At 36.4% G+C, this 21,705-nt stretch overlaps 1 protein-coding gene across 1 annotated transcript in view; it reads right to left on the bottom strand.

The window, feature by feature from the left end:
• ARHGAP24 (Rho GTPase activating protein 24) overlaps window positions 1-21,705 on the bottom strand; it is a 468,734-nt gene that overhangs the window by 329,493 nt on the left and 117,536 nt on the right. The gene's annotated exons all lie outside the window — the stretch shown is intronic.

The following is a 21,705-nucleotide window of genomic DNA, read 5'->3' as shown; positions in this document are numbered from 1 at the left end:
AATTTTTTTTTAGTAACAGAGCACTTTCATGACTGTCATTATAAGACCTGATCTTCACAAAAAGTATAGGAAATGAGTTGCTTCTTCCTCTTGCCATCATCAATAGCATGGGAGCACATGAGTTCCTATTTATCAAACTGAACTGTGACAATTTAATGAGATTTTGCTAGATCTTGCAAAATCCATATATAATTGTCATATAGACTAAAATGAATGGCACACACAGGCCTGCGGTATTCCTTCAAAGAAAAGTTAACTGCAAAAGAGCAAGAGTAGGAACATGTATATATTATATAAAAGCTCACATTGTTTATCTATGAGATGCCATACACGTGTCATCATCATTAATTAATATTTCTTGAAGCCCCATATTATCCTTGCAATGCCAACAATTATTTTACTATCAAATAAAGATTAACATGAGAATAAATTCTATTGGTTTAGTCATTTCTAATTACTCTACAGAATAGATGTCCTACAGAAATGAGTTATGCATTTGATGAATGACTTGAAGGAAATATGCCATCATCATCAGTATCAGAGAATTATAGGCTTTTATAGGGAGAAGAGGTCTTAGATGTAATCTGGTACTCCTCTTTTGTTTTCAAATACAGGCAGAGTCATTAAGTGACTCTTACCCCCATGCAACTAGTTAGTGATGAAGTCAGACTTGATCTCAGTCTTAAACCTTATATGATATTCTTTCCATCAAACAAAGCTCCCTTCCCAAGGTAATAATTATACTAATATCTGAGGACTATCAAGTGGTTCCTATGTGTCAAGCCCTGTTCTAAGCTATTTTAAAAAAATTTTTAAATCAATTTATTTAAACTAAAAAAATCCAAAAAACAAAAAACATTTCACCCATTTCTCCCACCCCCACCAGCACCTGCCTCTTGCACTCTTGCAACCACCAATTTGTTCTTGGTTCCACATATAAGACAGATTGTACAGTATTTGTCTTTCTATACCTGACTTATTTCACTTAACATTATGCCCTTGAGGTGCATCCACGTTGTCGCAAATGGCAAGATGTCATTCCTTTTTATGGCTGAATAATATTCCATTGTATATATACCACAATTTCTCAAGCCATTCATCCTTCGAAGGACACCTAGGTTGTTTCCATATCTTGGCTATTGTAAATAATGCTGCAATGAACATGAGGATGCATATATATTTTCAAAGTAATGTTTTCATTTTCTTTGGACAAATACCCAGAAGTGGAATTGCTGGATAATATGGCAGTTTCATTTTTAATTTTTTGAAGAACCACCATACTGTTTTCCATAGTGATTGCACCACTTTACATTCCCACCAACAGTGCACAAGGGTTCCCTTTTCTCTACATCCTCACCAACACTTGTTATTTCTTGTCTTTTTGATAATAGTCATTCTAACAGGTGTGAGGTGATATCTTATTGTGGTTTCGATTTGCATTTCTCTTACAATTAACATCTGATGTTGAGCATTTTTTCATGTACCTGTTGGTCACCTGTATGTCTTCTTTGGAAAACTGTTTATTCAGATCTTCTGCCCATTTTTAAAATCAAATTGTTTGTTTTTTGCTATTGCTTTGTCTGAGTTCTTTATATATTTTGGATATTAGCCCCTTATCAGATATATGATTTGCAATTATTTTCTCCCATTCACTAGGTTGCTTTTTCATTTTGTTGATGGTTTCCTTTGCTATGCAAAAGCTTTTTAGTTTCATGTAGTCCCACTTGCTTATTTTTGCTTTTGTTGCTTTTGCTTTTGGTGTCAGATTCAAAAAATCATTGCCATGACCTATGTCAAGGAACTTACCACCTATGTATCAAGTGGTTCCTATGGCCAAGCCCTGTTCTAAATTACTCATTTAATCTTCACAACAACCTATCAGGTAAGTACTCTTAGCTTCACCATTTTCTAGATGAGGAAACTGAGATAGCAAACTTTAAGTCACTTGCCCTTCACATAACTAGTAAGACACTGAGCTGTTTTGGACCCAGGAACGATGATTCCGGAGCCCTTGCTCTCAACCAAGACATCCTATTGCATGCATTTTACAAATAGACAGCTTTCTCCTCACGGGCTACACCAAGAGCAAAATCAACAGGTATCATCTTTGAGTTAGACTAACTTCCAATCTAAGATACTTAATAATAACATAATTAAAGATAATTAAAGCAGCCTTGAAGTTAATCTTTTCTGCTTACTTGAGAGACTCAAACACACAGCTGTGGGTATCAGTGACACTTTATCTCTACCCCTACAAATAACAAGGTGAGTTCACAGTGATTAATTCATTCACTGGTCCACTCCTTCAACAAATATTTACTGATAGCTTACTATACACCAGACACTCTTCTAGAGAATAAAACAAAGATCTCTGCTCTCACAAACTTGTACTTTTGTGTGGGAAATAGACCACAAAGAATAAGCATAATAAAAGTAAATTTTATAGTATATTAGAAGTTGGTAAATACTATGAACATAAAAAAGTAAGAAAAATAGAACCATGCTAAGGGGTGTTGGAACTGTGGGGAAAGGGTAGTTTGCAATTTTAAGTAGTGTGATCCAGATAAGCCTCCTTGAGAAAGCGACATTTGAGCAAAGATTTAATGAAGGAAAGAGAGTTAACCATGGAGCTATCTGGAAGAAGGGCGTTTGAGGAAGAGGGAAGAGCTGCTGCAAAGGCCAGAAGATGTGATTATGACTGGGGTTTTGATCCCAGTCTGGGGAGAGTGATCAAGGGAGACAGAAGTGGGAGACACAGTCAGAGAGATACCTGGGGCCCAGATGGTGAAGGGTCTTGAAGGCCACTCTGGCCTCTGTCCTACCAAGTACCACAGGGAACACTGCAAGATTCCAAGCAAAGGAGTGACATGATCTGACTTATTAAGTTTTAGAAAGATCGTGCTGGCTGTTATGTTAAAAATAGACTGTAGTGAGACAAGAAGAGAAGCAGTGAGATGAGCAAGGGGGCTTCTGGAATAATTTAGGTAAGAAATGATAGTGGTTCAGATCAGGGTGGTAGTAGTAGTAGAGGTATAAAAAGTGGTAAAATTTTGGATATATTTTGAAGGTGTAGCCTACAAGGTTTTCCTTAATGGACTGGATGTGAGATATATGAGATGTGAGAGAATAAGAATAGCCAAGCGTAACTCTAAATTTTTTGGTCTGAATAACTATGCAGGATGGAACTGCCATTAACAAAAGTGAGGAAGGCTGTTGATGAAGCAGGTTTAGGGCTAACAGCAGTAGTTCAGTTTGGGGCATGTTCAGTTGGAGATGTCTATTAGTCATTTAGTAGCTTACTGGAAGCAGTTGACTAAATAAGTCTAGAAGCCCAGAAGAAAGGAATGGATTGGAAATATATATTTGGGAGTCATTAGCATATACATATGGAATTGAAACCATGAGCATGGATCACAGTAAATAGAGAACAGAAGAGTACCAAAGACTGATTTGCACGACCCTCAAACATCATGTAGCTAAGCGGTCAAGTGAGGATACTAGGAGAATTAACAAAGGAGACTGAGAAGCGAAAGGTAAGATAGAGGAAAACCAAGAGATTGTGTGACCTGAAAGGCAAAGGAAGAAAATTCATCAATTGTGTCAAATTTTGCTTATAGTTTTAGTAAGATGAGGAATGAAAACTGACTATTGAGCTTGGCATCTTGGCAGTACTGGTCACCGTGGCATCGGTGGAATGGCAATGGGGGAGGTGAGAAAAGCTGGAAACTAGTATTAAATATTTTATTCTAATTATTCTCATTATTAATTTGATTTATATTTCTCCTCATCAGTTTTTGAGCTTATGGAGGAAGAGGTCATACCATACTTATCTTGATATGCTTCAGACTTGATAAATAGTTTCTGATCAATATCAAGAGTTCAAAATTTTTTTTTTCTGTTCAATGGATGAATAAAAATATTTATATAAGACATAGTTTTATCTTTAGTGGAACTTTTATAGTTGGAGAAACAAAAGTCTGGTTAAGACCAAAACTGTTATAGCTGTTCAAAAGAAGAAGCGCTCACTGGGGGCTAGGTGGCCAATTAAAGAAGTAGCAAGATTTCAGTTGGACTTTGGATAAGTGTGTCAATGTGCACACAAGTTCTATTTACTCTCAAAGACTATCCGCACTGTCATTTTGCTTCATGATAAAAACACGTCTCTCTTAAAAAAAGAAGAAGAAGAAATTGGCATTTACCAGCTTATTTTGCTAAGATTTTGATTTTTTAAAACTCAACTGCAGTGCAGCCTGGGATGTAACAGAAATCAAAAAGATAAGTAAAAACTGAGGTCCACTTCTTACTTCTAGCTCAACAACCAGGTATGGAATGTGTTATGGACTAAATTGTGTCCTCCCTAAAAAAATTCATGTTGAAGTCCAAAGCTCCACACCTCAGAATGTAACTGCATCTGGAGATAGGATCTTCACAGAGGTTATTAAGTTGGAATAAGTTCATTAAGGTATGCCCTGACCCAATATGACTGGTATCCTTATAAGAAGAGGACGTTTTGACACAGACAAATCCAAAGGCAAGACCACGTGCAGACACAAGGAGAAGATGGCCATCCACAGGCCAAGGTGAGAGACATGGAACAGATTCTCCCTCATAAACCTCAGAAGGAACCAACCCTGCTAACACCTTGATCTTGGACTTCTAGCCTTTGAAAGCGTGAGAAAATATATTCCTGTTGTTTAAGCTGCACAATCTGTGGTACTATGTTATGGTAGCCCCAGAAAACTAACACAGAATATAAAGTTTACATGGCTCATCTTTTACACTTGTCTACAAAAGGAAAGGTGAATTCCCCAAGAGAATGGAAGGTAAACTAGGAAGTTATTAAATTTCTTCTGAGTCTGCAGTGACTTTTCTATTTGCCTGAGTGCTGCATTCTAGATTTATCTTGTATCCATCTATAGAAGCAATATTGTTTCTATAATTCAATCAATATAAATAATTTTTGAATTAGCCCTCAATTGATATACGCTGCTCTATGGCCCTTTACTTGCACCAAATAATCAAATCCTGACTATATTTATGCAAATGCAAAGAGATAAATGCATTTAAAGATGTAGTGAATACAAAAAGAAGAGAGAATTACATTTTAAATAATCACCACTCTTATTTAGTTGCAGAAAGAATTAGTCACAACTAGATTATAAATTCTCTGAGGGCAAGTACTATGCCCTATTCATCTTGAAAAGCAGTATGACACCTAGAATAGTCTTAAGACTTAGTAGGGGCTCAATAAATGTTTGTTAAACATAAAAGCATATCATGAAAATTCCTACAGTCAACATTAAAACCTCGAGGTGGGATGTTGTAAAATAAAGGTTTTATTACTATTTAGGTATGGCAAAGCTAACAAATCAGGAGACAACTGCTACTGAAAAGAGAGTTTATTATATTCACAGAACCCAAGAAGAGGGGGTACGCCATGGCACACTTTGTGGGGGTAAGGGGGTGACAGGGAAGCAGCAGGTTGGTGAGAAGGAGAGGGAGTGGAATGGGAGGAGCAGGGGAGAAATGTGGGCAAGAGCCTTTACCGTGGTTTCTGTGGGAAGGAATGGGGAAAGCAGGATATGCAGGTTTAGGATTGGCTAGTTGGAATAATTTCAGTGGGCTCTCGGGTAAAAAGGCCATCAGTAGTCGTCTGGTCCCTGGCCCTGGGGTGATCAGGCCAAGTGGATAGCGGCCTAGAATATAAGAGTGTAAGAGCCCCATAGAGAAGGTGGTTGGGAGTGTGGGTTCTGCATTGGTTTGTCTGCATTTGAAAGCGGGGTTCCAGGGCAAGTCATTTACTAACTTTAGGAATTGGCTAATCCAGGGAGGGGCTGGCCCTCCAGGATCAGCAGGGGCCCTGATGTCAAAGCAGCAGAATACAGCAAATAAAAAGACAAGGTTAATACACAGGAATCGCTTTATTTCCTAACAGTTTACTATTTTCTTAGTAATTAACAAATTGAGCATATTTCTGACTTTTTTCAGCCTTTCACCATAACACATCAGCCTAGTCTTCCCTTTGGCATGGATGCTGATACACAGCTGCACTAAAATCTGTATGAATCTTAGTCAATCTTTCATAATTTTATAACTGCTTACTGAAAACAATGGCCAATTTTTCCTTTTTTGAAAACTATTTACTCCAATAAATAGATACAGAAATCTAATACAACCTATTTATTTTTTTGTGAGGAGATCAGCCCTGTGCTAACATCTGCCAATCCTCCTCTTTTGTTGCTGAGGAAGACTGGCCCTGGGCTAACATCCGTGCCCATCTTCCTCCACTTTATATGGAATGCTGCCACAGCATGGCTTGCCAAGCAGTGCGTCGGTGCGCGCCCGGGATCCGAACCCGCGAACCCCGGGCCACTGCAGCGGAGCACGCACCTAACCGCTTGCACCACTGGGCCTGCCCCAATATAACCCATTTTTAAAATGAATAGTTTTTGCACACAAAAAAAGTATAAAAAGACATCACGGAAAGCCTTTTAAGTTTATCAATTCTTCATTGACCCAAAGGACACAGTAGCAATTATTTTCCTGAATTATACTATGTAAAAGTCTTGGGGCCAAGTCTGAGAGTTCATTATCTATTTAGGTTTATTGAACATTGGACAGGGTGTAAAGAATCCTATTCTCCTTCCTATCTTGGCTTGAGATTCAGGTCAGGCGCCTTTGCTTCTTTAGCCTCTGGATGATTTTTTCCCCAAAGTAACACTCAGGATAACATATGGACAAAGGCTGTTCAAATGCATTGAGATTCTAGAATTTACTGAAATAGAAAACAGTCCTGAATTTTTGGTAGTGAATCTCTCTTAAAGCTGCTGAGCAAAAAATAGGTTATATCCAAGACTGTGATTAAAGATAACATCGGTAATGTCTGATTCTCAACTCCATGGGCTACATTCCTCTCTTCTGGGTGACCCTAGGACAAGTTAAGAAATAATCAACAAGAATAGAAATTTAGTCTTGAATCATTAAATAGATGGTCATTTCACTACATATATATTAGAAGCAACTATTTAAAAATTATTCTACCTTCCTTTTTCAGTTTCATGCCCCTATAGAATAACAGAAGGCCTGAGTAAGAAGTGGTAAGGGGATTCTGAAAGTGAGCACCATAAGAGTATGTCAGTGACTACGGTCAATGTCTAATGAAGTGAAACAACAGCATTAGGTTCCTGTCTTTAACTCATCAGTGTTTTCATCACTAGTCTCTCCTTAGGGGAATTCTTTATCTTCACATTTAAAGATAAAGATAAAATTACTTACCTTCTATTTAAAGAAGAGGGTTTTCAGTAGTAAATATCAAACGGGCATATTCTGTACCGACCCACTAGTAATTCAATGCAAATTGTAACTTAAATTAAAAAAAAAACGCTACTGGAGACTCCTTGTTCTCATTGATTCAGTTTGACAAGATGCCCCACACATTGTAGGAGTGTGTGCAGACACGCACGCACACGCACATATACACAAATGAAATTAAAGTTGATGTTAATACTAGAGGGGAAGAAAAAGGAGCAGGAACACACAGTCCTATATTGTTAAAATGACTGTCATGAAGTTTTCTTCAGGTTTAAAATAAGCTGCTATCAATTATTGAATTTCTCTTCCCACAACCATTAGAGGGTTTTGGAGCAGTCACATGTCAGTTGAAGAATGCATCCCTTTAGTTTTTCAAGTAGTGCCAAAAGGAGTTAAGAAAGAAGAACATGAAATCGCAAAAGGCTCTTCTCTAAATTCGTTGTAACAGCTGAATTAAAACCACTAAGTCAAGCAGAATCTTACTCAGAAGAAGTTGTATCACGTAACACGTACAAGTTTAATAAGTATCATTAAATATGGTATTTGGATCTAAAATAAAGTACCAGAGACTAGGACAAAATTATTTCTCTGGCTAAATTACTGCTGCAGTTCTTATATCAGGGCTAAACTGGAGTTATGAACACGCAACACCGTCACGACTGGTGAGAAGGGGTGGAGATGAGACAAGTTATTACAAAGTGATCTCACGTCACTGGCCTGCCCGGGTGTGGATTACTAAGGATACAGACGGGACAAGAGTGTGGTGTGACTGAGGTGGTGTGTGGTGTAGAAGCAGCTTCTGCTCAGGAGATGAGGCTAAGTGTGTGTAGATTTTGGATAAAGCCTCCTAAGAATGCAAACTACAGTCCTAGTTCTTGATAACAGTCTTCTATGTTAATACATGTTCCTATTTTAAAGAACAACCTCAAATATCTCTTTGATCTAGATCAGCCCTGTCCAATAGAAATACAATGTGAGCCAAATATTTAACTTAACATTATCTAGTAGCTCCATCATAAAAGTAAAAAGAAACAGGTGAAATTAATGTTAATTATACATTTTATTTAATCCAATAGATACAAAACATTCTCATTTCAGCATAATTATATGTTGAAAATATCAATAAGATATTTATACCCTTTTTTTCAACATAAAGTTTTTGAAATCAAGTGTCTTTTATGCTGAAAGCACTTTTCAATTCAGATTAGTCACATTTTGAGCGCTCAACAGCTGCATGTGGTTACTGGTCACCATGTGTGGCTGTTGACAATACAAACCCAGATGTTGGAATCTATTATTGAGGAATACTTAGAAGGCAAATACATGTTTAAAAAGAAAAAATCAGTAAAGCTGAATGAATACCTAGTGGTATATCAGTTAACCTAAAACTTCTACCCTCCTCCCCTCATCTCCTATTTGTTGCCAAGATTTGGGGTTGTACAGACCAGAAAGCTGATGTGAAAGATCTGTGGAGTATAACCTTGGCTCAGATCAGTTTCTCTGTTAGTGGATCTGAACTACGATTGTAGGTATATCTGTACTATCCAAGGAGATAATCCAGGGATAATCATCCCAGTTTCAGACATCTTGAGTATGCACTGACTCACAATTATACCCTTAGGACTAAACAAAAAATACACTGACTTCTAGGTAGCACTGGCTATCTATGCAACTCAAGCATTCAATCAATGTAGCTTGAACATTTTCCCATTTCCACTTGGCTCCAGATTCAATATTGCTTACACATTTAACCATACAGGAAATCATGTGTCCATCAATGTGACACTTTGAGGGCCTTCTAAGGATTTCACTCATTCTTTCCTTCAAAAAATTATTTATGAAGTGCTTACCATGTCCATAGACAGCAAAACACTACAGGAAAGAAAAGAGGGGTATGAATTCATGCCACTAGTCACTTACAGTTTGGTTTGGAGGCAGATACGCACCAAAGTAGTGTACATGATTAGTGCAAAAAATGACATTAAAAAAAGGGAGAAATTAACTGGTTTTGGATTTATCAGGAGAGACTTCATGGGGAAATTCAAACTTGCAATGGGTCACACGGATAATTGGGTTTAGACTGACAATTGCAGATTGTGGAAAGAGTTTCAATAGAGGAGTGAAATTGAGCCTGTCCACTGCATTTTCAGTGGACAGTGATAAGAACAGCCTGATTTAACAGGCAATTTTGTGTCAAGGAGTAATAATGATGGCTCCTATTGATTATACATATAATCAATATATCAAGAAGAATAAGGTCAAAAAAACCCATGGGTTCTATTTGAAGGAAAGAGGAATTCAACAGAATTTGAAAGCAGTTCTCAGTGAAATAAGGAGAAAGTGGATTGTAACTAAAGGAGGCAACAAGAATAAGCCCCTAGTCTGAGAATTTTGGTGCAACAAAGGAGAGAAGGGCAACAAATCTAAAGAAATATCATCACCACTAAAAGTCTTCATTTATAAACCACACAGCTGAATAATTGGGGGGGAATGTGTTAGTAAGGTCTTCAAACTAATTCTTTAAGCATAGAAAGAAGGATGAACAGGTGGGTAACGGTGGCAGACGCATCAGTGAAAAGAGGACAGTCTATGTAGCCTGTGGAGAAAGTGTACGTTTTTTTTGTTTTGTGTTTTTTTGCTGAGGAAGATTGGCCCTGAGCTAACACCTGTTGCCAATCTTCCTATTTTTTGCTGAGGAAGATTCTCCCTGAGCTAACTCTGTGGCCAATCTTCCTCTATTTTGTATGTGAGCCACCACCACAGCATGGCTGCCAATGGGTGGTATAGGTCCGCACCTGGGAAGCAAACCCAGGCCGCTCAAGTGGAGCACACTGAACTTAACCACTAGGCCAGCAGGGCTGGCCCTGAAAGTGTACTTTTTAAACCAGCAAAATCATCTGCCCAGAGTGAGCTCGGGAATAAGTGTGCTTGGGAAATTAAGAGGGTGAAGATTACTTGAAAAAGCTGGTAGAGAACTGATAATAAATGAATAAAATTATTGTTGGATATTGGGAAAGGTTTAATTGTGATTTGACACAACACTTTTTTAGGAGGTAAAATCTTCACGGTTCTCCATTTTCCCCAACAAAGTTTTCAACTCAGAAGGGTAGATATGGAAGAAGAAATTGGTGACTTAGAAGGACATTAGTTAAAAAGTAGTTCATGTGCTCACTATCAAAAAACTTCATGAAAAAAAATCATACACTGGTCTAGGTAGCAGAAATAAATAGCTGACTGCCATAGATGTTTTGAAATACTATTTTCAAACTAAGTACGGATGGGCTTCCCCACCTGATCTGAAGGTGTGCTCATCCAAGGATTCAGGCATGTTTGGTTCTTAACGATGTGGGTTATATTTATTTGAATCAGAGGAGAGGAGAATATCTTTTTCAAGGAAAGTAGATAAGAGTCAAAGTACAGTAATAATTTTGAGTATTTCAAGAGTCTGTCACTGAAAATGTCTTTTGGCCCATGCACTCAAGTCTAAGATATGGGACAAAGGCAGCAATGAAAAAGAGTAAAACTTGAAGAAATTGGCATGAGCGGTAGTTTCATTGAGAACGGGAGTATTTTATGAACATAGGTCAAGCCTAACACCACCGGATTATCAGCAGTGATATTGGTGTTTAAGTAAATATGAACATCAGTGCCTTTTGTAGCTATCTAAAAGAATTAAATGTAGGAGATGACACAAAAAGGAATGCAAGAGAGAAAAGAAATTGACAGAATCTATTTGGAAGCCAAAGCAATACCTCACCAAGCATACAGTAGACATCTTCTGAGAACAGCCACCAGTCTTTGGACACATTTGAAGATGCTTAATTCCTGAAAATTGAGAGAAAGCTGAACCAGAGAAATCCTATATTTGACTATTATCATGATCTTAATTTGCCTCTAGGCTGAAATCAGAAATGGAAGAATTGAGGAATATTATGGTAATTAGAGGCAGAACAAATTTATTGATCTGACTAACTCTATAGAATATTTAGCATATAGAGCTCACAAATTCTTGAAACAAAACTGTTAATACTGAGACTAGGTATCTTTTTATTTCTCTATTTCATAAAGTAATCAATATATAATACTTACTCATTGACTGAAAGGGAACCAAACCATTTATGAAATGTTTCATTCCTTAGTTAAATTAGTCTGCTAATTACTACATGCAAAACATCAGTTGCATAATTACATTCAAGTGTAATGTCAAGTCATTTAAATAGAAGAAATTTAAAAACAGTAATCACTATCTTCAGAAGGGAGGGTTTTCCTGCAGAACGTAGCTGGGGAAACAATTAAGGACCTATCTATGATAAAAATCAAAGAAACATTTACTTGGGAAAAGAAAATCATGTTGATTCCCAGGGGCTAGAACCAGAGGCCTCTGTCTGCTGAGCCCCTCTAAAACTCAGAGTTTAGCTTTAGAAAGGAGGAAACAGGCTCCCAAAATATTTTAGGAAGCATATAACAATTACACCTATTCTAAAAGTATCTCTTTTAAACTACTGATTTACAATTGCTATTTAAAAGGAAATAAAAACTATAAAAACTAAGGACTTAATCTAAAATCGCATTCTAATTTCCTGGATCTTGGTGAGTGGGAAGCAGAATAAGGTAAAAAGATAGCAATGGTTGTAAATATCACCCTGCTAGAGGAACTTCTTGGCAAGAAATTGTGTATTTTACACAAGGGCAAAATAAATTGACAGGTCAGTTCAAGGAGCAATCTGCATTAAAATTTTACACCCTCGTAGATGCCTAGAATTATAAGAAATCGCCCAATTTAAACACATGGTAGCACAGTTCTACACTAATAGAAGATTCTGAATAAATACTTGTTAAGGAAACACTAGACTATATGCTGATTTTTCAAAAATCATTTATATTGGGTAACTTTCTAAACATTCCAATATATTCCAATAAAGAGTAAAATAGCATATGCCTTTACAAAGCATATGCCTTCCCTATGTGTTTAATTTATAATTAGATTGACAGATAACCCAAAAGATACACATCAAGAGGAAAAGAGACTCAGAGAGGCAGCCAAAGAAATGCCCAACAGTGAGAAAAGCAAAGGAAAACACAGACAGCCATTCAGGGGAACAGTTAATAAGGGAAGTGCCAAGATTTCCATACGGGCAGTGTGGTAACACTATTGCAGACAGATACTCAGCATTTTAATGGCCAGGTTTCACTAGGAGCTGACAACAGTAGGTGCTAGACAACAGTGTGCTCATTATTATTTTTTCGTTGAGCCAAACGTAAATATAAAAAAAAAAATACTGTTCATTAGAACAAAACCAAAAGGAAGAATTTTTAATGAGCCTAATATATTCTAAGTAAATGATACTGTTCCTAAGGTAATTAGCATCCTAGAACATCTGTTATCTCACCAGGGAAAACAAAATCTAATTTTATCTCCTGATATTCTAAAACATTTATAAACCTGCAAATGACACCCTCATGTCGTGAAGAAATATACAGCACAAGGTAATTGCTGTTGTAAAGCTAAATGGAACTTGGAAAGGCAAGCATTTTATCGGACATTGCTATTAGACATTAATTTGCTATTAATTAATGCAGACTTGGCAGCTGGGCTGCATACCTGTTAACAGAAAATTGCATCCTAAATCCCCACGGTACATACATGTTATAAAAGGCTTAAAAACACAGTGAGAACACAGGAGTGTTTGCATTGTGTATTTCCTTAACCCACTTGTATAACCTTAGGTTCTCTTATTCTGTAAAATACAGTGAGGTGGGGCTCTGAGGCCTTGCAGGAAAATGCAACAAAACGCCTCCTGTCCCAAGCATCCCTCTTTATTCTTTTACCAATAAAAGAGTGGTAGTTCTTCAGGCAACACATGTTCCCAGTTCCCCAGTTATGTGACACATAGCTTAGGACAAGAAAAATTTTCTCTATAAAAGGCCAGTCTTGTGGCTGAAACTGCTCATTATCTTCCAATATGTACTTTGTCATTCTTTTAAACAGTAATAAAAGCCAAATTTTTATAAGGGCACACAGTTACACAAGAGATCAGAGAACAGATGGTGAGAAAACAAAATAGATGGATGATGTGCCGATAAAGTTCAGGAAAGGATGGGAAGAAAAAAAAAATAAAAACATCAGAGAAATAAAGACAAAATTAAAGCAGACTAAATTACAAGACAGAGGTGCATTGGAAACGATGAGAGAAAATTTTAAAAAGAGAGTTATATGGGTTTTATAAAATGATAGATATGGAAACAGACAAAAGAAAGTGTAAAATATTAAAATATAAATTACAAGGAAATTTTCCAGAAATAAAAGAAGAATTAGATCTATGGGTATAAAAGATATACCATATATCAGGACCATTGCACAGTGAGACGTATCCTAGTTACATTATTGTATTTGTTAGATAAAGAAAAAATTCTTTAGGCAGCAAGGCAGTATGATCAAATCATTTTTAAGCAGCTAAAATTCAGTCTGATCTCCGTTTTCTCTACCACAATAGTCAACATTTGAAAATAGCAGGAAAAAATTGATGACAAAGACCTAAAAAGCAAAATGTGATCCAATAATTTTATACTTTTTTTTTTTTTTTTGAGGAAGACCAGCCCTGAGCTGACATCCGATGCCAATCCTCCTCTTTTTTGCTGAGGAAGACTGGCCCTAGGCTAACATCCTTGCCCATCTTCCTCTACTTTATATGGGACGCTGCCACAGCATGGCTTAAGAAGCAGTGCGTCAGTGCACGCCCGGGATCTGAACCAGCGAACCCTGGGCCGCCGCAGCGGAGCGTGAGCACTTAACCGCTTGCACCACCAGGCCGGCCCCTATACTCATATTTTTGAAAGGCAAAACCAAGGAATATTGTTATGAGCTCATCTTGATAAAGTGTCTTGATTAATAATTTTTACCAAACAGGAAAGAATGAGAAAACTATAGCAAAATGATTAGAAGTGAACACTGAGTCTATTTAACTGAAACATGTGGGGATCAGGGTTATAGAACTTTTATAAATGTTATACATCCTGACAATATAATAATCCAACAAAATGAGCAAGAGAAGAAAGAGAGAAGGTTGGAAATTTTTTTAATGTAAAATTACTTTTCTCTTACAGCCAGTTAAAAAACTGCATCACTTAAAACTGAGCAGTTGGAGAAGTTGCAGCTTATTTAACAACATATAGGCATACATTAAGAAACACAACATTGTCAACTAAATTGGGTGTGGAGAAGGAAGCATAGCAAGAGAAATATGCTAACACAATCATTACTCCAGGGAGTAAAGAGGTATTTGTGTAAAATATAGAGAATTAAGGATTTTATACAAATTTCTACTTTAAAGGTATCACCTTGAGTAAAAGTAAAATTTTCCACATTATCAGAAGAAATACATGCAAAACAAAGCCCACTCAACAAGTCCAAACATGCAAAACAAGTCCAACAAGCAAAATATTGAAAAAATACCCCATACAAACTGAAAGCATAATGTAAAAGAACATGACAGAATTATCATATCAATTGTATCAACATATTGTAAACGGGCTAAACTCAACTACTACCTATAAAAGAAACTAACAAATTGGGAAAAAAAGTGAAACCCAACTATATGTTGAACCCAAGAGATGGACTAAAAAAAAATATGCAAAAGTCAACTACACAAAACCCTCAATACATTCTAAAAGAGTAGAATCAGCATAGATGATATTTTCTGATAACTATTTAATAAAACTAGAAATTAACAAGAAAATGAGAAAAAGGAGCTAAGAAACTAGAAATTAAAAACAAACTAACTTTCTCTTCAAAAACACAAGTCAAAGATGAAATCAAAACTAAAATTTTAGAATATGTAGAAAAATCTCAGTATTAAAATAATTACCTAGCAACACTCATAGGAGACACCTGGTAGAGTGTAGAAAAATATTCCTACTTTAAATACTTGTATTAAGATAATAAAAGTAAAATAAACAATTACATATAAAGAACTTTGAAAAAGAACAACGCCAAGCCAAATTGAGGAATTAATAAAAATACAGGTTGAAATAAATGAAATAGCAAAACAAAAGTAATGATAAAACACTTAGAAATTACTATTGGGAACAGCAATAAAACAATAAACTATTAGCTAAATAAAGTGAAAAAAAAATTCATGAGAGATTACTTAGATCAACTTTGTGAAAATACATTTTAAAGCCTGGATGAAGTGATTAATATTCGAGATAATATAATTTATTAAATGTCACCAGAAAAGATAGAAAACCTAAACCACTTAATTTACGTAGAAAATATAAAGAAGGCTGTCAGAATGCTATCCTAAAAATAGCACCTCATGGTTACACAGGTAATTGTACCAAGCTCTTAAGAAACAGATGATTCCAAAATTCTTTCAACTATTCAGGAGCTAGTGGTTCATAAACTTTCGTGTAAATAAGAATCATCTGGAGAGCTTGTTAAAACACAGACTGGTGACCCCAACCCCAGAGATTTTGATTCAGTATGTCTGGGATAAGGCCATGAATCTGTGCTTCAAAGAAGTTTCTAGATCAGTGGGCCTTTGCCCACCAGGGGACATCTGTCAATATTTGGAGATATTTATTGCAGAAACTGTGTGGTAGGGTGCTAACGGCATCTGGTAGGCAGAGGCCAGAGATGCTGCTCGATACCCTACGACACACAGGACAGTCCCCACAACAAAGAATTATCTGTCCCAAAATGTTAATAGTGTTGAAGTTCTAGGTGTTGCTAATTTTGCTGGTCTATGGAGCACACTTTGAGTAGCACTGTTCTAGAGCAGGACTTGGCAAACTTTTTCTCTAAAGAATCAGATAGCAACCATTTTATCCTTTATGGGCCACATGTAGTATGGGCCACATTCTTTGCTGATTTTTACAACCCTTTAAAAATATAAAAACTATTCTTGGCTCATAGGCCTTACTAAAGCAGACCCTTCTGTGAATAATAGGAATAGAAATCTGTTGTGGAATACAAATACAAAGAATATAAATTCTTCCACAACATGATAAAATACATCTTTCTTAATCTTAAAACTAATCATCAAGATTAATGACAAATTGTAGCAGGTCATTAACATCAGGGACTATAAAAAGATCTTCACTATCACCTCTATTGTTTCACACTTTCTAGTGATGACAGCAAATATAATTATACAAAAGAAATAAATCACTCTTCTAAAGCTTGTCAAGCAGAAGTATAGTAGAAACTAGCTGGATGAGCACCATATCAATTTTTTATTTTCTTGGGTACATATATACACTAAATTCCTCAATAAGCAAGGCCATATAATTGATCTATAAAGTAGAACATGACCAGAAGGGAGGTGTGCTAATTCCAAGTCTGTCTAATAACAACATTCCAAGCGACCTTGGGTTTTTTCTTCCCACATCTGCCAGCTGGATACAGAGGATCCACTGTAGAATTCCCAGGTCCTGAGAACAGAGGTTGGCAACTACCACTCACAGGCCAAATCTGGCCCCTGCCTGTTGTTGTAAATTAGGTTTTATTGCACAGCCATGCTTATTCATTTACGTATTGTCTACGCCTGCTTTCAAGCTACAACAACAGTTGAGTAGTTACAATAGAGACTGTAAGGTCAGCAAAGCTTAAAATATTCACTGTCTGGCCCTATACAGAAAAAAAACTGTAACAACCTCTACCCTAAAGAAACAGAAGATAGAAGAAGCCTATATCCCTGAATTACTCCTTGAGTAGAGCCACCCCACCCCATCATAGTGCATTGAACTATATTGTAAAACAAAACTTTATTTTGTTAACCCACTGAGATTTAGAGCGTATTCAGAAGCTAGCTAGTGCTGGCTATGTTTGGAAGGTAAAATTATGAGCAGCCATGATCGGTTACCTGTAATATCCAAGGGAACCAACTGAAAATTTGTGAAAAATGAGAAGGGAATATATAAAGGTAGGTGGGTACAAAATTAATTAAAAGAATCAATAGCATCCATTTATACAAACAATCACCCGTAATGGTTTAAAAAAAGACCCTTCTCCATAAAATTGCAACAAAAATAAGAAAAATCTACATTAAATTTAACCTGAAACATGGAAGATCTATGTTTAAGAAGATCTAAAACTTTAAAACTTTACTTGGAGATACCAAAAGGAACTGGGCCATATCATATTTTGATTCAAATGCTTAAATTATAAAGATGTCAATTTCACTAAGTTAATCCAGAATTTTAACCTCTTTCCAATAAAAGGAGTCATGGGACTTTTCCCCCAAATAGACAAGCTTATTCTAAACTTTATACAGAAATACCAACATGCACAAGTAACCAGGATCTATACCTACACCTTATACCAACATAATGCCAGATGGATCAATGAAGTTAAAGTGAAAAAAGAAAACATAAAACTACTAGAAGAAACCATGGGAAACTTGTTTTAATAATCTGAGTGTGGAAGATCTTCCCATGTATGATGCAAAACCAAGAATCTATTACAAGAGAAAAGATTGACAATTTCAACCCTATAAACTCCACCAATATCTGTCTCTTTGTTTCAAATATACATGTTGAGCTACAATGTGTGTATAGGTGTGTGTGTGTGTGTGTGTGTGTGTGTGTGTGGTGGACAGTATAAACACTGTCAAAAACAACAAACTAGGGAAAATATTAGCAGTATGTATCACAAAGGTTCATTTTCTTAAATAGTAAAAGCTCCTAGAAATCAAGTAAAGACTAATATTTTTAAAAAGGGAATCTAACATGCAAACATATGAAAAGACGTTTAGTCACATTTGTAATTAAGAAAAACATTTAAAAAATCTTAAAATATTTTTTCACCAGATTGCCAAAAATAAAAAAGTTTAACAACACACAATGTTGGAGAGAGTATGAATAAAAGGATACTCTTATGTATTGCTAGTATAGTGATGTAAATTGGTAAAATTCCCATAGGTGACAATTTGCAAATATCTAGCATAATTAAAAATTACTTTCCACTTTTAGGAATTTATCTTATTGATATGTTATACATGTGCAAAATATTGCAGAAGTATCATTTGTAATAGCAGAAGATTGGAAACAACCAAAATGCCCATCAACAGAGGGCTGATTAAATAAATTGGGGTACATTCACATAATAGAATACTGCATAGCAGCTATAAAAAGGATGAAGGTCTTTGTGTGCAGATATAGCAATAGATAGATAGATAGATGTAGATATACACACAAAAGCTCAAGGACATATTTTTATGGGAAATTAAAACAAGGTAAAGAGTAAAATCTACAGTTTGCTGCATTTTTATAAAAAAGAGGAAAAATGCATGTGTATGGGGGCTGGCCCCACTGCCTAGTGGTTAAGTTCGGCACGCTCTGCTTCAGTGGCCTGGGTTCGGTTCCCGGGCACGGACCTACACCACTTGTCGGCGGCCATGCTGTGGCAGTGACCCACATACAAAATAGAGGAAGACTGGCACAGATGTTAGCTCAGGGAAAATCTCCTCAGGGAAGAAAAAAAAAAAACACATGTATGCCTGTGTGTGCATTGAGCATCTCGGGAAGGCTACATAAGGAAGCGGTAGTAGGGGCTGTCTCTGGAGGGCAACTGGGTGGCTGAGGAGCAGAGGCAGGAGGGATATTTCACTGGATGCTCTTTTGAACATTTAAAACTTTGCTTTATTTAAAGTAAAATAAAAGTAATAAAGCTGAGATGAAAGGAAAATGAGAGAAGGAAAACAAAATGAAATATGGAAAGAGGTTAGTATATAAATTGCATGCCCTAAAACCTGTGTACTCAACCCAAATCAAGGGATAAATGCTTCAGAAAATTGACAGTGTTCATAAGGCAGATATACACCTCGTGTAAAGGAAAAGCACGCTCTTTTCTCTTAATGAAATTGAAGAGAAATTTCTTCTGCAAGTTATTCTGAGGATAAAATTGTAATGTGATAGACAACATCCCTACAATAAATACAGTGACTAGTTAGTGTTCACAGCTCTTTTTTTTTTTACATCGTTTCTAGATATAGGCACGTGACATCAAATCAAATCACATTTCAATAAAAACAATGCTGTGATGGGGAAGGAGGGCCATCTATTAAGAAGTATCTATGTGACTCTTTGATGGCCTAGTTTAATCACAGGATCTATGAGCAATTTTTAATAATGACAGTATTATATAGAATGATTAATCTCCTAATATATGATGTTATCAAAAGGAGTTAATGTAACATTTAAGTGCTTTAAAGCCATGGAAAGTTCACCCTGGGGCATTATATAATGGAGAGCAATGGATCAAACGTGTATAATTTGCTCTGTGGTTGGTGCCAAGGCTCAGAATCAGTCCTCTTGCACTCTGGCTCCTGGATGGCCCAGAATGGATGGCCCTGAGAAAATCAGGGCAACTCTGGAGGTAATACAGTGCAACCTCCTAGGGTTGATCAGAATAAAGCTGGTCAACACTGAGTCAAGGTTTGGGGAGGGTGGATAGAGAAGGTTGGACTTGGGAACGTTATTCATTCTGAACAGTCCTCCGTGGTAGCTTGTCACATGGTTCTTCGCCTTCTTATATAAGGTTGTCAGCCCCCTTTTTAAAGAGATAGGATGAAGTATGTTCAGCTGCTTCGCATCTCAGACAATAACACGTCTGTCTTTGCAAAATAAATTGGTGAACTAAAGACCAAAGCAGACTTTTTCCTAATCTTTGTGTACCTTATCCCATTTCTCCTCCATTTCCCCAAAACAGAATTTTATCTTCTCTCCAGTTTTTTCCTCTACTCAGTCTATCACAGATAGTTATGAGGTAGCTTGCATTGAATTTTCTCATTCTTTTTTGTCTCATTTTTTCTGTTTATTGAGAAAATATAAAGCAATATCCCTCATTTTTTCTAGAATATGTGTTAAGTTTCTGTGATTTTGCTGTGCACTTTTAGGCTTCCTCATAAAAAAAAATTTTATTGGGGTAAAATATATATTTTGTTGTCAAAATATACAGTAAAACAGATTTTTCACATTTCCCAACAGTTCTTATTCCCAATAACTCTACTATTTTCTCAAAAGTCATAACAATTTTATTATTGATTCTGACATTTTTATATTCAATGGTTATCATAGGAGCTAATCCTAAAGTCTAGTACAGTTCAGGCCACCTGAGTTTGGATCTCCTTTTTTCAAGGAAAGTATAGGACTAAAGGTATCTATTTGGAGTCTAGTGTATTATGTAGGATTCATACTGCTCAAGAGTATGAGCACATGAAACCAATCTCAAAGACCTCTACCTATTATGATATTTCAAATGACTTCCTCCACCAGAATAAGTGAAACAATATGCAGCCAACGTGGCAGACTTAGATCTATTCAGATATCTCTGATTAGTTCATAGATACCTACGAATACTCAGTGCTCCAGTTCCAGAAGCATGCCCTGTGTTTTCCTGTTTATAAAATATCACTAATGATTGCCTTTCCTACCAAAGAAGACATTTGGGGGCTGAAGATTTTTTCTGCTTTCTTCCTGAAGACTGTTTTGTGAACACAGATGATAGAGTATTTTATCTACTGCTTCATCTCAGTTTCATCAATAAAATCTGATTATACGTTTTGCCACTGAAGTTTTAAAGAAAAGAGTTGCATGCTTAAAAATATAAGAAGAAGAAAACAAAAATCCAGGCTCCTTATTCTGACTTCAGAGTAAGCTTGGTCCATTTGTCTTTTCTGTCTTCCTTTTCCTTTGCCCCAAATGGATAAGGATGCTTATCTCTTCTGTTTCTTACAAGAAAAGCAGTGGGGATAACCTGGTTCTAAGGGACACATAGAAGACATACTGACGAGTACTATTATTTTTTTAAAATTCTGTGGCTATATATGTCTAATTTTTTGCATTAAAATTTTGGGAAATTATAATTGAAGTTGTATGGTTTTTGGAAGAAAGAGCATATATCTAGAGATCTAAAGATCTGGATTCAATCCCCAGCTTTGCTACTTACTAAGCTAATTAGTGAACTCTTTTTGAGTCTTAGCTTTCTCATCTGTAAAATGGAGATAACAATACATATCTCATGCTGGAGAAATGAGAATTATGTGAGATTATGTTGTAAAGCACCTATCAGAGAGTCTGGCACATAGGAGGCAATCAATAAAAATAAGATATTCTTACTTCTTGTGGGCGATTGATTATTTTTCTTTATTCTTTACTCGTCTCTCTGTACATAATTTGCCATGAGACTCTGAGTACCCTTTTCTGCCTCTTGACCTTACGCTTTAGCCAACGGGAAGTTAGCAGACATGATGCAAACAGAGGCTTGACCTGTGCTTGTGTTACTGAGTTTTCCCTCTTGGGCTTCTGTGATTACCAAGAAAAGATCAAGCTTCAAATAGCCTCGGTCCAAGGAAGACAAAACACATATGGAGCAGCTTGCAATCCAGCCCAGCC

Source organism: Diceros bicornis, chromosome 8, assembly GCF_020826845.1.
Source record: "Diceros bicornis minor isolate mBicDic1 chromosome 8, mDicBic1.mat.cur, whole genome shotgun sequence".
Classification (NCBI taxonomy): domain Eukaryota; kingdom Metazoa; phylum Chordata; class Mammalia; order Perissodactyla; family Rhinocerotidae; genus Diceros; species Diceros bicornis.
Note: the sequence above shows the minus strand (reverse complement) of the source record. Positions and strands in the feature narration are given on the sequence as shown.